Raw genomic sequence first — 14,698 nt, 5'->3', positions numbered from 1 at the left:
AATTAAGTCAGTCTTACCAACTTCTAAATTTACAGTGCTGTACTACTCTTTATTTTATCAGGCAATTTGTTATAAAGCTAGACTCCACGGTTTTAATATAAAATAGAAGCCAGTTAAACATTAAAAGAACTACCTGTAGACAGTTGCAATACTTAATTTGAATTAATAAAGTAATCAACATATTTTTATTGAATCAGCGCTTTGCAGAGTAGTGGGTGAGCAGTAACGTCATCGCGTCAGTGGAATCCCCTAAGACATGACTAATACCGGGAGCTTGGTGTATATAGTAGCCTCTGAACTTGGAAAGTCACTCTGCTTTTGAAGTGTGAACCGCGCGGGTCGGTGTTTTTGATATTAAGCCAGTGGATTAGGAAAGTAACTTTTTTTAAGTGACCAGTTTGAACATATGAGTAGTAGATTTGTGAAGCTGAAACGTTTTTCTTTCTGAAAATATGCATTACATGAATGCAAGTGTTAGATTGCAGTTACGAGTGTGCATAGTATATTAACAGATTAATTACCTTTGCTATATAAATAATATTAGGTATCACGTATGTCAAAGTGCGGTGGTGACACGGGATTATATCAATAAAACGATAGTTACTGTCGATATTTCCGTACCCGCGTATGCGTAATTTGCATACGGTTTGTGCAAATACCGTGTCCGGTACGCGTTCGGTTTCGCGAAGGACTGGTACGAACCGTCGTTATCGTATCGGTACAATTAAATGGTGTGTGCGAAGCACTATTTCTACATAATGAAGAGAGAAGAAAAGACTTGCAGAGTATTTGATAACGCCATGCAGTTTGGTGCAATAATGGCGTAATTTGCTGGACGCTGTGGCCTGGAATCATGAAGAAACTGAGACGCTACCAGTTAAGTTCATTTTTAATTATAGGCATGCTTAGATAGAAGGAATTAGGCTAATTCGATCCCAGTGTAATGTAATGTAAATGTAAATGTCAGTCTTGTTGTGACTGAGCTATGTTGTATTTTTATAGATTAGTGTCATGTTTCAGGGAAATGCATGTTTGGAACCCTGATTTTTATATTTTACTTTATTACCTTTTTATAAGATGGGAAAGAGGGAAATGATTAGGTGTAGATGAGGATATATATGTCTAAAGGTAACTGTGTATTCCATTTTGGTACAAGATGTAGACTCTTTTAGTATGAAGGCTACACAGCCTAAAGTTTGGTCTGGGAATAAAATTTAGCAAGGTATTTTTTTTTCCTGCATGTAGCACGTTTATAGGAATACATGGCAGTGATGACCAACGTATACGTGCACCGTCGAACTAATATCTTCTAGATCCGCAGAGAGAACTAGCTAATTGGTATTGAGTTATGTTATTACGAGAAAAAGGCAAGATTAGCCTGTAACTGAGATTACTATATGTGAATATCGGAAAGATATAATGGTGTCAGCTGCATGGAAAAAGAGAGATTTGATTTGCCTCAAGTGTTCATTATGATTGTGAGAATCGAACTCACGGACCCCAAAGTGTTAGGCCAGATGTGTTGAGTATCATATCTGCAAGCCGTGTTATATTGGAATATGTAGTTAAGGCCATAGGAATGTGTATGGGTCCCATTGTTTGAGTTTGAGGCCTTGTATTAATTAAATGAACAGAGAAGTGAATGGCAGCGTAATTTATGTTTTCAAACATATTAGGATTTCTCAGGCAAGATTTACCAAACCAATTAGTTAGAGTCTTTTCTGGCGAAGTAAGATGTTTCATAGCAGGCGCATAGAAGTGTTCCGTGATTTATATTACAGCGTGCTAGTGAAAGATCAACAGACGGAAGGCTGAGCCTGGGGTTCGGCGTTCTTTTTAGATGAAGGAGTCTAGTATCTTATTGTTTATACTTCAGATATTGAATACACAGATGATATTATTTTTTTTTATTGCATGTCATTACAGGTTTCTCCGAGAGTGTTTTTTTTGTTGTATTAATTTGTGTTACTTGGATTGTTGTTGATTATGTCATGGCCAGCGTTGAAAAAGATTTGTTCTTAAATATGAGTCCGAAACTCATTCTATTGGGAAGCAGGCTTCTAAGCCATCCAATTTATAACAGAACGGTCTGTTAAGTAAATTCAGTGTAGATGTAAGCTAAGGTCCCTGAAATATTGATTTGATGAAAAGTGATGTATATATATAGTTTTATTATGGATCGGATTTAGCATAATTTTATTCTGTCGCGGTATGTCCTGTAATTATAATTTAAATGATATCCGTCAGGATGCGTTAAAATGAATTTAACTGCGTAGGTCGAAGCGAAGTGTGAATTTCTTCCCCAGGTCGTTGCGTTGATTTTGTAAATGTTTTCATTTTGAAACGGGACATTGCCCGTCCTTTGTAATTTGTTGTAAATTTATGTTAATTATGTGCTCGGCACATATTAAATTTTTTTTGGCATTTATTTGAGCCATATTTTAATTATTTTTTTGTTTATCTCGAATTTCAATAATGTTTAATAGTCAATAAATCCATCTTACCCCTTTATTTTGTATTTTATTTCGGAAATATGATACTGTTTCCCGTTCATATACCCATGGTATTTATTTTATCCTGAGATTTTTAATTTATTTTAGCCCGATCAATTTTTAAGAACCGAACACGCAGCTCTCCGATTGGCGCCGGTGGACTGTATTTCAGACGGGAACGGTACATATTTATCTTATGGCTTCCGTACGTGGGGCGGATCATGTTTATCGATGGCTTCCGTATGTGGGGCGGATTATCATGTTGATTGGGTAAGCTCCATAGCCAGGATAGCGCATTGTTGTCGCCCATTATCATTGCTATGTCCGGATATTATTATTCAGGAACGGAGTAGTATATTATTTAAATTTGTATTGTTAACCCTGAATGTGCGGCTTAATATTTAATGTAGGCAGACGTTATATATTTTTGTTAAGGCTATTATATGGATATTGAAACCACAAATAGTGAAAAACGTCGCACCTATTTGGAGCCAACAGAATGATGCTCTTCGCATACATAGCAAGTTGTTATATAGGCTTTTATAGGATTTTGGAATTCGAAATTTTGGGAATGTCCATAATGGATACCTGAGCTTTTATATTTATAAATTTAGATAGGTAGAGATAATTTCGAATGGGCGGATGATAGATGATGAAGTCTGAGATTCTTATTCGATACCCAGACGGAGTCATGTGAACTGGCAACCTAACGTAGTAGACAGTTGAGTCTAAGGTCCTGTGTTCAATATTACTAGTTGGTATGAGAATACAAGAAGTCAAAATATATTTAGAAAAAAATTAGTAATTACTGAATATATTAAATTACGTTGGGAAAATATCGGCATTTATATTTTTTATATGGTAGATATCGTGCATAGAATATGATAGCCGATGAGAAAGGCATGTCAAATATTGAATGATTCCATTGGAATTCGTGAACAATAAAATGATTTCACGTGAGGCAGATGCTGTTATATCCTTCAGATGTAATTGATCGTAGACATAGCCTGAATAATTTGTTTGTATAGTAAATTTTAAATAGCCAGTGCGTTGGTAGTTTTGTTATTTAGATTCAGTCAGGGACACGAGATAGCCTCAATCTCGGATGGAAAGGATAACTATAGCGGCATTGTTATTGAAGGTTGAAGGTGTATGGACCATTGTAACGGGAAATATTATCCTTTAGCTGGAGATAATATGCAAATATAGTTAGGCATTGTTGTCTAATGCATAGTTTTGAGCCCATATTAGGAAAAGCCTATATTTATTTAAAATATTTCGGGCTATGGATTAAATTAATTTTTTAATACTTGAATACGCGTGGATTCTATTTTGATTGCGCGTGATGAAAACATTATTGACATTCGGTAGGTAGTTTCTGCATGGCGCATTGTAAAGCCATATTGTTTGTTTTCCTTGAGTAACGTAAATCGCAGAAACTGATGAAATTAATTTATAAAACCTGGGGAATACACTTAAAGTTTTCGGAAGTGATTCTAGGCCGCGTAGTCGTATTTGATTTGGTATTATGGCAGTAACCTTAGCTGACCTGTTGGCTAAGATGGACTTGGCGGAGAAAGAGGCGAAGGAGCGTGAGCAAGCAGCTGAACAGCGTGAACAAGAGGCGCAGAAACGCGAACAGGAGCGTATGCAACAAATTAAGGAGAAAATAGACTTTGTGACTGCGGAAGTAGACAGAAGCATGACAGGGATCAGGGAGACAATGGAGTTAGCAGCGGTTGAAGATAAGAAACGTGAACAGGAGCGTATGCGGCAGATTATGGAGAAAATAGACTTGGTGACTGCAGAAGCAGAAAAACGTGAGCAGGAGGCGATAAATCGTGAACTGAAAAACATTAATGAACTTACTGATAAAATATCAGAGGGGAATGGTAAACTGGAGGAAAAGATTGATCATGTTCAAAAGTGCTGTCAGGAAGGGATGATACGTTTAGAGAAGCGTATGGATGATATAGAGAATAGAAATGAGGAACAGGTAGACCGGATTAGAAAAACCGTTGAGGAGTTAACTGGCAAAATAACGGATGGAGCCGTAAAGACTGAAAAGCAATTGGAGGAAATGACAAATAGCTTAGAGGAGGCGCGAACTGAGATAGGCAAGAATCGAAGCGCGATAGACCACTTAAGCGAGGCTACAGAAGAAAGATTTTCTAATATTACGGAGGAAATTAGTGCCCAGATAGCCGAAGTACAACGGAAGAATGCGGATCAGTTGGAAGCGAAGTTAGGTGAAAAACAACGGGAAACTGAGTCGAAGATGAGGACGATGGAAAAGGAATTGAGAAAAGAGGTTGTAGATCAAATTGCAGGCAAGGGTGAAGAGATCAAGAAGATGATTTTGGTAGATAGAGAGAATGCTAGAGTCAATATACAAGAAGTAGGTGCAAATATTGAGGCATGGGCTGAATCTTCGCAGAAGAATACGAATAAGTTGATATCTGTGGAAAAGGAAGTACAGTATTTGAAGGATAAAATAGAATTACTTGATCTAAGAACAAATAAGGAGATGGATAAACTGAAGTGTTCAATGCAGAATGATAGTATTGAAAGAGAAGCGAGTCAAGCTAGTGAACCAGCTCTACTTAGCGATCTGTTGAATTTACCAAGACCGGAAGAAAAATCATCTACGCCAAGAGAGACGAATGGAGGCCAAATTTATAACATATTTCGTACATCTTCAGAAGATAAACCCCGTAAATTTAGTGGACTAGATGATAGAACACCAAGGGCATTTCTTCGAGAGATAGAAGATTATATGACAGATGCGAAGGTACCAGCTGATAGAAGATTACGTACAATTAGCAAATTCTTATCTGATTCGGCTTTAGAATGGATGATGGCATTCCAGTATACATTCAGTACGTATGAGGAATTTAAGGTAGCATTCTTAAAAAAATTCTGGGATGTATCTATACAGCAGTCATTACGTATGGAGCTTTATTCAAAAAAATATCCTGCTACTATTCCAACAAGGTTTGCGAATTATTTTATTTCCCAAATTATCAAATTCAGAGATTTGGACACGCCACCTTCCGAATCCGAGATGATCATAGCGATATCTAGACAATTACCGTTGGAAGTGCAGAGAACTCTAATAGCAGCAAATGTTAGAACAGCGACTGAGGCGGAATTGACTTTACGTCAGTTGGATTTAACTTCTACACAAAATCAACCAAGGATTAGACATTCGGAGGCTTTACATACGATTGATTTAACGGAAGATAGAAGTCCACCACCTAAGATGAGGAAGGGAGGTAGAGTGCAAAGTTCAGGAACGCAGACGATATCACAGCAAGCTAGACCAGTTGAAAATGAGCAATCACGGAGAGGTGAATGGAATTTCAATAATTATCCAGGTGATAGGAGAGGACAAGGATATACCCACGATAGGAATGATAATAGAGGAAATAATTATTCATATGGAAGGAATGGACGAACATTTAGATATCGGCATAGAGGTTATGCAGGTCAGCGGCGACCTTACAATAGATGGGAGAATAGAAGGAATATGGATTTTCGGAATGATTTCAGACAAAGATCTGATTATCAACAAAGGAATGCTGAGTCGCAGAGATACGTGACGGAGTTGAGAAGTAAACGACAGGACGAAGATCAATGGCAACAGGCCATACAGGGAAACATGCGTGGCCAAAACCATGGTGCAGAGAGCAATGCTTACCGCGGATTCCGGGAAGCAGAACAAAATAAAGGATTGAATCCACATGCAGCAGATTACGATATGAGGAATACTGGAGCCATTAGGAAAATGACTCATTTATAGTATTGATGAAGTACAAGAAGATGATGACTTAGGAGATGACGAAGATGATAATGACATTGACGAAGAAGATGACCCAGTAGAAGAAGATGTGGACCAAGAAGACGAAGAAGAAGCTACAGAGAATGTAAACATGGCAAATATAGAAGACACAGACCCATTACTAGCAGAAATTTGTCATCAATGTGACGGAAATGAACGCAAGTTTCAAGCTCTTTTGGAAATATTTTTTGAAGCTCAGAAAGAGAAGAAGAGATTGCTAGCTGAACGTGAAATATTATTATCCAGGAGAATAACTGAAATGGAGCCATATTAGTGAATCATAAAAAAAAAAAATACGTTTTCACATATTTTTTTACGGGGTATGGGGAGAATGTGCCATATCATATATGCCCCAAATATCAATTATATAATATGTTGTAATATTTTTCAGTTCATATTCGAAGGGAGTCATGATGCGACCTAGAAGTTGCGTAATGCAGTATTCCGTTATCGGGTGACATCAGTAATAGCTTCTTATCTAAGCATAGCAACGGTGAATATGTCGCGTACTCCGTATGAGTCACTCGGGGATGCACGAGAGTGTTTGAGAGCGGCCGATTATAAAAGAACCAATCACAGCCCTGGAAGCGATATGGCAGAATGAAGGGATTTACAAAACAAATTAAGTCAGTCTTACCAACTTCTAAATTTACAGTGCTGTACTACTCTTTATTTTATCAGGCAATTTGTTATAAAGCTAGACTCCACGGTTTTAATATAAAATAGAAGCCAGTTAAACATTAAAAGAACTACCTGTAGACAGTTGCAATACTTAATTTGAATTAATAAAGTAATCAACATATTTTTATTGAATCAGCGCTTTGCAGAGTAGTGGGTGAGCAGTAACGTCATCGCGTCAGTGGAATCCCCTAAGACATGACTAATACCGGGAGCTTGGTGTATATAGTAGCCTCTGAACTTGGAAAGTCACTCTGCTTTTGAAGTGTGAACCGCGCGGGTCGGTGTTTTTGATATTAAGCCAGTGGATTAGGAAAGTAACTTTTTTTAAGTGACCAGTTTGAACATATGAGTAGTAGATTTGTGAAGCTGAAACGTTTTTCTTTCTGAAAATATGCATTACATGAATGCAAGTGTTAGATTGCAGTTACGAGTGTGCATAGTATATTAACAGATTAATTACCTTTGCTATATAAATAATATTAGGTATCACGTATGTCAAAGTGCGGTGGTGACACGGGATTATATCAATAAAACGATAGTTACTGTCGATATTTCCGTACCCGCGTATGCGTAATTTGCATACGGTTTGTGCAAATACCGTGTCCGGTACGCGTTCGGTTTCGCGAAGGACTGGTACGAACCGTCGTTATCGTATCGGTACAATTAAATGGTGTGTGCGAAGCACTATTTCTACATAATGAAGAGAGAAGAAAAGACTTGCAGAGTATTTGATAACGCCATGCAGTTTGGTGCAATAATGGCGTAATTTGCTGGACGCTGTGGCCTGGAATCATGAAGAAACTGAGACGCTACCAGTTAAGTTCATTTTTAATTATAGGCATGCTTAGATAGAAGGAATTAGGCTAATTCGATCCCAGTGTAATGTAATGTAAATGTAAATGTCAGTCTTGTTGTGACTGAGCTATGTTGTATTTTTATAGATTAGTGTCATGTTTCAGGGAAATGCATGTTTGGAACCCTGATTTTTATATTTTACTTTATTACCTTTTTATAAGATGGGAAAGAGGGAAATGATTAGGTGTAGATGAGGATATATATGTCTAAAGGTAACTGTGTATTCCATTTTGGTACAAGATGTAGACTCTTTTAGTATGAAGGCTACACAGCCTAAAGTTTGGTCTGGGAATAAAATTTAGCAAGGTATTTTTTTTTCCTGCATGTAGCACGTTTATAGGAATACATGGCAGTGATGACCAACGTATACGTGCACCGTCGAACTAATATCTTCTAGATCCGCAGAGAGAACTAGCTAATTGGTATTGAGTTATGTTATTACGAGAAAAAGGCAAGATTAGCCTGTAACTGAGATTACTATATGTGAATATCGGAAAGATATAATGGTGTCAGCTGCATGGAAAAAGAGAGATTTGATTTGCCTCAAGTGTTCATTATGATTGTGAGAATCGAACTCACGGACCCCAAAGTGTTAGGCCAGATGTGTTGAGTATCATATCTGCAAGCCGTGTTATATTGGAATATGTAGTTAAGGCCATAGGAATGTGTATGGGTCCCATTGTTTGAGTTTGAGGCCTTGTATTAATTAAATGAACAGAGAAGTGAATGGCAGCGTAATTTATGTTTTCAAACATATTAGGATTTCTCAGGCAAGATTTACCAAACCAATTAGTTAGAGTCTTTTCTGGCGAAGTAAGATGTTTCATAGCAGGCGCATAGAAGTGTTCCGTGATTTATATTACAGCGTGCTAGTGAAAGATCAACAGACGGAAGGCTGAGCCTGGGGTTCGGCGTTCTTTTTAGATGAAGGAGTCTAGTATCTTATTGTTTATACTTCAGATATTGAATACACAGATGATATTATTTTTTTTTATTGCATGTCATTACAGGTTTCTCCGAGAGTGTTTTTTTTGTTGTATTAATTTGTGTTACTTGGATTGTTGTTGATTATGTCATGGCCAGCGTTGAAAAAGATTTGTTCTTAAATATGAGTCCGAAACTCATTCTATTGGGAAGCAGGCTTCTAAGCCATCCAATTTATAACAGAACGGTCTGTTAAGTAAATTCAGTGTAGATGTAAGCTAAGGTCCCTGAAATATTGATTTGATGAAAAGTGATGTATATATATAGTTTTATTATGGATCGGATTTAGCATAATTTTATTCTGTCGCGGTATGTCCTGTAATTATAATTTAAATGATATCCGTCAGGATGCGTTAAAATGAATTTAACTGCGTAGGTCGAAGCGAAGTGTGAATTTCTTCCCCAGGTCGTTGCGTTGATTTTGTAAATGTTTTCATTTTGAAACGGGACATTGCCCGTCCTTTGTAATTTGTTGTAAATTTATGTTAATTATGTGCTCGGCACATATTAAATTTTTTTTGGCATTTATTTGAGCCATATTTTAATTATTTTTTTGTTTATCTCGAATTTCAATAATGTTTAATAGTCAATAAATCCATCTTACCCCTTTATTTTGTATTTTATTTCGGAAATATGATACTGTTTCCCGTTCATATACCCATGGTATTTATTTTATCCTGAGATTTTTAATTTATTTTAGCCCGATCAATTTTTAAGAACCGAACACGCAGCTCTCCGATTGGCGCCGGTGGACTGTATTTCAGACGGGAACGGTACAGTACTTCGCCAAGGCGGCCTCATGTGCTATGCTGATCAGGGGCCTTGCGGGGGGATGGGATGATCGGAAGGACAGACAAGGAAGAGGAAAGGAAGCGACCGTGGCCTTACGTTAGGTACCATCCCGGCATTTGTATGGAGGAGAAGTGGGAAACCACGGAAAACCGCTTCGAGATTGCTGAGGTGGGAATCGAACCCACAATCTGCTTTACGTCGCACCGACACAGATAGGTATTTATGACGACGATGGAATATCGAAGGACTAGGAGTGGGAAGGAAGTGGCCTTGAATAAGGAACAGCCCTAGGCATTTGCCTGGTATGAAAATGGGAATCCACGGAAGACCGTCTTCAGGGCTGCCGACAGTCGGGTTTGAATCTTTTTTCACCCGAATGCAAACTCACAACTACGCGACCCTAACCGCACGGTTCTCGATTCTTTAGAGTAAAGAGAAATTAAAGGTACAAAATATGTTGAACAAGAAAGTACAGCAGTGGGAATGTTAGTTTATTGTGGCTAGCATTACACGAGATTCCGCAACTGAAACCTGTCGGTGGCTTCTTGTGGTGTGTCCGTTCTAAGAACTGAATAGGTGCATTGTATGGTGCTAAGGAATTGTTTAGTAGTTAACAGTTGCTACGGTTCTCATAAAATAAGTTGCAAACAAAGTGTTACAGAAATTAATGTGGTAGTAGAGCAAGCAGCTGACTACCGTAACAAGATGCTCAGAAATAAAGTATATAAAATAACTGTTCTGGCTGTAGTTCACGAGTTTTCACCCAGTCACACCGACAAATATATTTCGTAGATCCTCACAGAGTACTTTCAATTTCTGAGTGTTCTGTATCACACTCCAGCCTGGTATGACCTGGTTCAAGGAAATTTTGGTCCAACATTTTCATATTAGAATTGCTTATATAATACGATAGTGCTGCAGCAATATATACTATATTTTTTAATTCTGACCTGGGCAAGAGTCCGAATATGTTACTACTGATTCGACATTTTCAGGTAGATTTTGAAACTTGTTAATAATGCATGAGGCAATATCATATGATCCTCTTCCTCCTAGTGATTCATGCCACATATAGCATGTTGTTTCCTCTTCACTTATATCTCTCACTGTAAAACTGAAAGTCCACAATTATAACCAATGTTACTACTTAAACGAGAGGTAGGCAGGCATTGCTGCAGATCAAATACCAACATTCTCTGCTGCGGGTTATCACGGACAGCCTTCTTGTCTTCAGATTTGGATGTATAGTCAGTTTTTTCAGCTTAAAGATGTAAATTTTTCTGTGCAGTAATTTCAATTATGTAATTTTCTGAGGCACACTTTTATCTCATATTAAATTTGTCACTTCTTGACATGTGTCAATGCTATGCATTTTAAATTTGTATCCCGTTGTTCTCAATATCTTGACATATGCTGGATAACTCAAAGCTTTATTGTTTTCAGCAGTCCTCACTGCAATATACCAATCATGCATTTTGGCTATGTTTAATTCTCATGAGAAATATTTACTACTGGAGTGACGTCGAGAAAAATGGCTTTCATATTTCTGAAAACTTTCAATGTGTTTTAAAACTGCCTCTTTCTCCACTTTATTTTATTTCTATGGTCATGTTTCCCCCTAATGTCCTGTCCTACAACACCATTTTCTGAAGCCTTTTTCTTCATATTATAATGTCTACTTTGGTCTTCGAAATGTAATGAATTTTCTGAAAAATGTTTTACACACTCTGAATACCTCTTCATGAAACAGTATTCCATACCTCAGTGAAAATTCCCTGTTCTTTGTGTCCAAACTCCTTTCGCGGCCCTTCTTTTCACATGATTTGTTCTCAGTAACGATTCTGACAGCCAGCTTTCTATCCCCTAGTGCTACAAATGAATTAAATACTTTCAATTGATTTTCTCTGCTAACCCTTGATACAAAGTTTTTCTTACAGCATGAATCAGTTATACACATTTCATTTTTATTATTTTTATTTTTCACATTCCCGTTTCTTGTTTCATAACTTTCATCTCTTTCTTTCTTTTTCAACATAACAGCTCTCTTATTTTTGCACCATTTTCCATTTTCCTCTTATTTATGTAACCTCTTTGCTAGTGGCTCATCCTCACTAGTAAAATCTTCATGATCCTCACAGAATTTCTCAAGCAGTGTTTGATTCTGTTAACATCCTGTCGCCTGGTCAGACAAATAAGGATCTTCATTATCTACTAAAAACTCATACAAAACTATTTCATTTTTTGAACCATTCTCATTGCTGAGGTTAGTATTAATTAAGCTAAACTGTCATCTCTATCCAATATAATTTCATGATTTGGTAACAAACACTGCATGTGTGCCTTCAAGACCACTGATGACATTTTCTTCCATTTGATTGTAAAGATGAGAATCATGTTCAATCAGATCTTCGGGTTTCTCACAATTTATGTTTTTATGTCCCTCCTCTTGTCCTGGAAAATGGTCAGATGACCTTCGACTGATACCGTATCTGTCCGAGAATGCACTACACACGCTTTTTGCTCTTCTGACTTCATGCCAAATTCACGTGTGGTTTCTGAAAAATACAGACAGGAAAATGGATTCTATATATTTTCTAAGTTCAATCACGTACATTTCACCAAAATTTGCTTGATAATATCACCTAAGTTAAACATACCTTTGACGTAAGTTTTGCATTTGCACTTTCAGCTGTCATAGCTGAGGTTATTGCACTGGTATTGAAATTTAATTTACATAAATGATTTAATTCAAAATTTATTATCTTACGTATATTACATAACCAAGGAAATAGTACATTGCGTACCTACCTTCATTACAACTCTGATTCAATAAAGCTAACTGAACCAGACGTTGAAGCATAGTTTCACTCACTGAGTCAACATAATTGCCCATGATCTATTCTATAAACAATAAATACAATCAAGAACAGACCTAAGAATAATACTCAGCACACACAAAGCTGATCTGTACTCAGTCAATGACTATTCAGCCAGAAGCAGATATGTTAACACATACAAGCATGGTGGTATGTCTTGACTTCTTCGGAATACGTCAAAGGCAGATATGTTCACATATCTGCTTCTGCCAGAAATATAGAATTGGTATAAGTCAGTATATCTGCTTTTGGCAGAGGTCAATTTCTCACTTGCATGGCTTGTAATATTCACTACGGCAGTTTCCACATGGATCCTGGTCTCATATCCATGTACACTTATGCCAAATTGAAGGTTGACTTTAAGTGACATATCTGTATACAAATATCAAAATCGAAAATAAAGAGGATTTATCTGCTTTTGCCATATTGCCACAGAATTAAACAAACCCTTAATAATGTTATTCTGTTCTAAGTTCTGTAGGTATTAACTGATGACGGAGGTTTCCACTCATAAGAATCATTTAGGGAGCTGGAAGCAAACCAAACTTGTATCTATACATGAATTATACTGCTAAAAATAAGAGTTGGCGTGTGACATTTCTTAGCGGGAGTCCGTTTACTGCCTGCCGAGGCGGGATAAAGGGAGTGTCTGTGTGGTTGCCATGGAAACGAGGGTGGGGCGACTGCGGTTGCCATGGAAATAAAACTTCAGGGTAGCTCGTCTTGCTGGGAGTTGCCAAACCTGTCACCGTCACTGATAAGAACGTGATTGTTTGTATAAGAGTGATCGCAAATGGGAAGACACCACCTGGCCAGGTAGTCTACAGCAGATCACAGCGGTCAGAATGAAAGAGGGAACAAGTGAGCCGGAAGCGAGGGGTAAGAGCATGTAGAAAAGAATGCTTGAATGTGGCAACATCGTGAAATGGCACGTGCAATGTTCCTCCCTCCAACCTTACCTGTCAGACGCCAACTTTAGTTAAGTCTAGTACAGTACAAACTGTCTCACAGACGATCAATATATACTGTCCTGACTCTGATTTGTCTTACGTGTTTCATACTATACGGCTTGGTCAAAACGTTTCCGTTTGAGGACGTTGCTGTAGCGGTCATGTAACGTAGTCGCAACTCCGAACATGTACGAACATGTAGAGAAAGGAATGAGTGTGGCAGTTGTGCCGTGCCGAAGTGTGTGCGTTAAATGTGGCCACGTAAACTATGGTAACGTTATTACCAAATGCGTCCAAACAGGACCAAAGTGCTGTTATTCTGTTCTTAGCTGAAGAAGGACAGATACCGGGCGACATCCATTGGAGAATGAAGACTGTGTATGGGACAGCATGTCTATCGAAAACCACCATTGTGGAATGATGCACCAAGTTCCGTGCGGGTCGCGTTTCGACACAAGACGCCGGTCGGTCTGGGGAGGCCAGCCTCATCCATTACGGACAATGACAAGCGATTAGGGCGGACCGGCGCATAACCATTCCTGCGTTAAAAAAGGCCTTAAAGTGTCGACGCTTCCTGTTGGATGAGGATGTGCAGCAGGCGATTACGGACTTCTTCAAGCGTTAGGACACGGTGTTTTAGTACACGGAGATCTTTAACCTGGTGCCACGGTGAGATGAGTGCCTCCATGCTCACGGCGATTTTGCCTGATTGGCATCCCGATTAAGGACTGTACGGCCGTCGAACAGGAACTTTTTGATCGCGCCTTATAGATGTATAATAGGTGTCAGCTGTACAATAACTAAAATCCAATTTAATTTTGGTTTACGTCGCCTCGTCTTGCCATAAAAACCCACCTATTTAATTCATTTTCAATATATATGCAGGCCAAACCGAGAACTATTGACCGGTTCAAATTGCTATGTACGACTTCAAAACAATTCTGACGAAATGAGAGTGTCGCAGCTCTGTGAATTGAGGGAATATTGCATTCGTGTAAAAATTAAACTTCCGAATTTGACGAATCTTGACGTTCCATGACTATTAGACATCGAATACTTGTGTTTCAAAATACAATTGCAATTTAAAATATCGTGGTGGTTCTCTTTTAAATCCTCCTGTGGGTGGGGGCAATCAAATAACAGCTACGCCTGTAAGAGGCGACTAAAAGGGGCCCCAGCGACTCTTAACTTGGGAGAGTGGGTTGGCGGTCACGGAGCCGTTAGCTG

The sequence above is a fragment of the Anabrus simplex genome, chromosome 4, assembly GCF_040414725.1.
Source record: "Anabrus simplex isolate iqAnaSimp1 chromosome 4, ASM4041472v1, whole genome shotgun sequence".
NCBI lineage: Eukaryota > Metazoa > Arthropoda > Insecta > Orthoptera > Tettigoniidae > Anabrus > Anabrus simplex.
Note: the sequence above shows the minus strand (reverse complement) of the source record.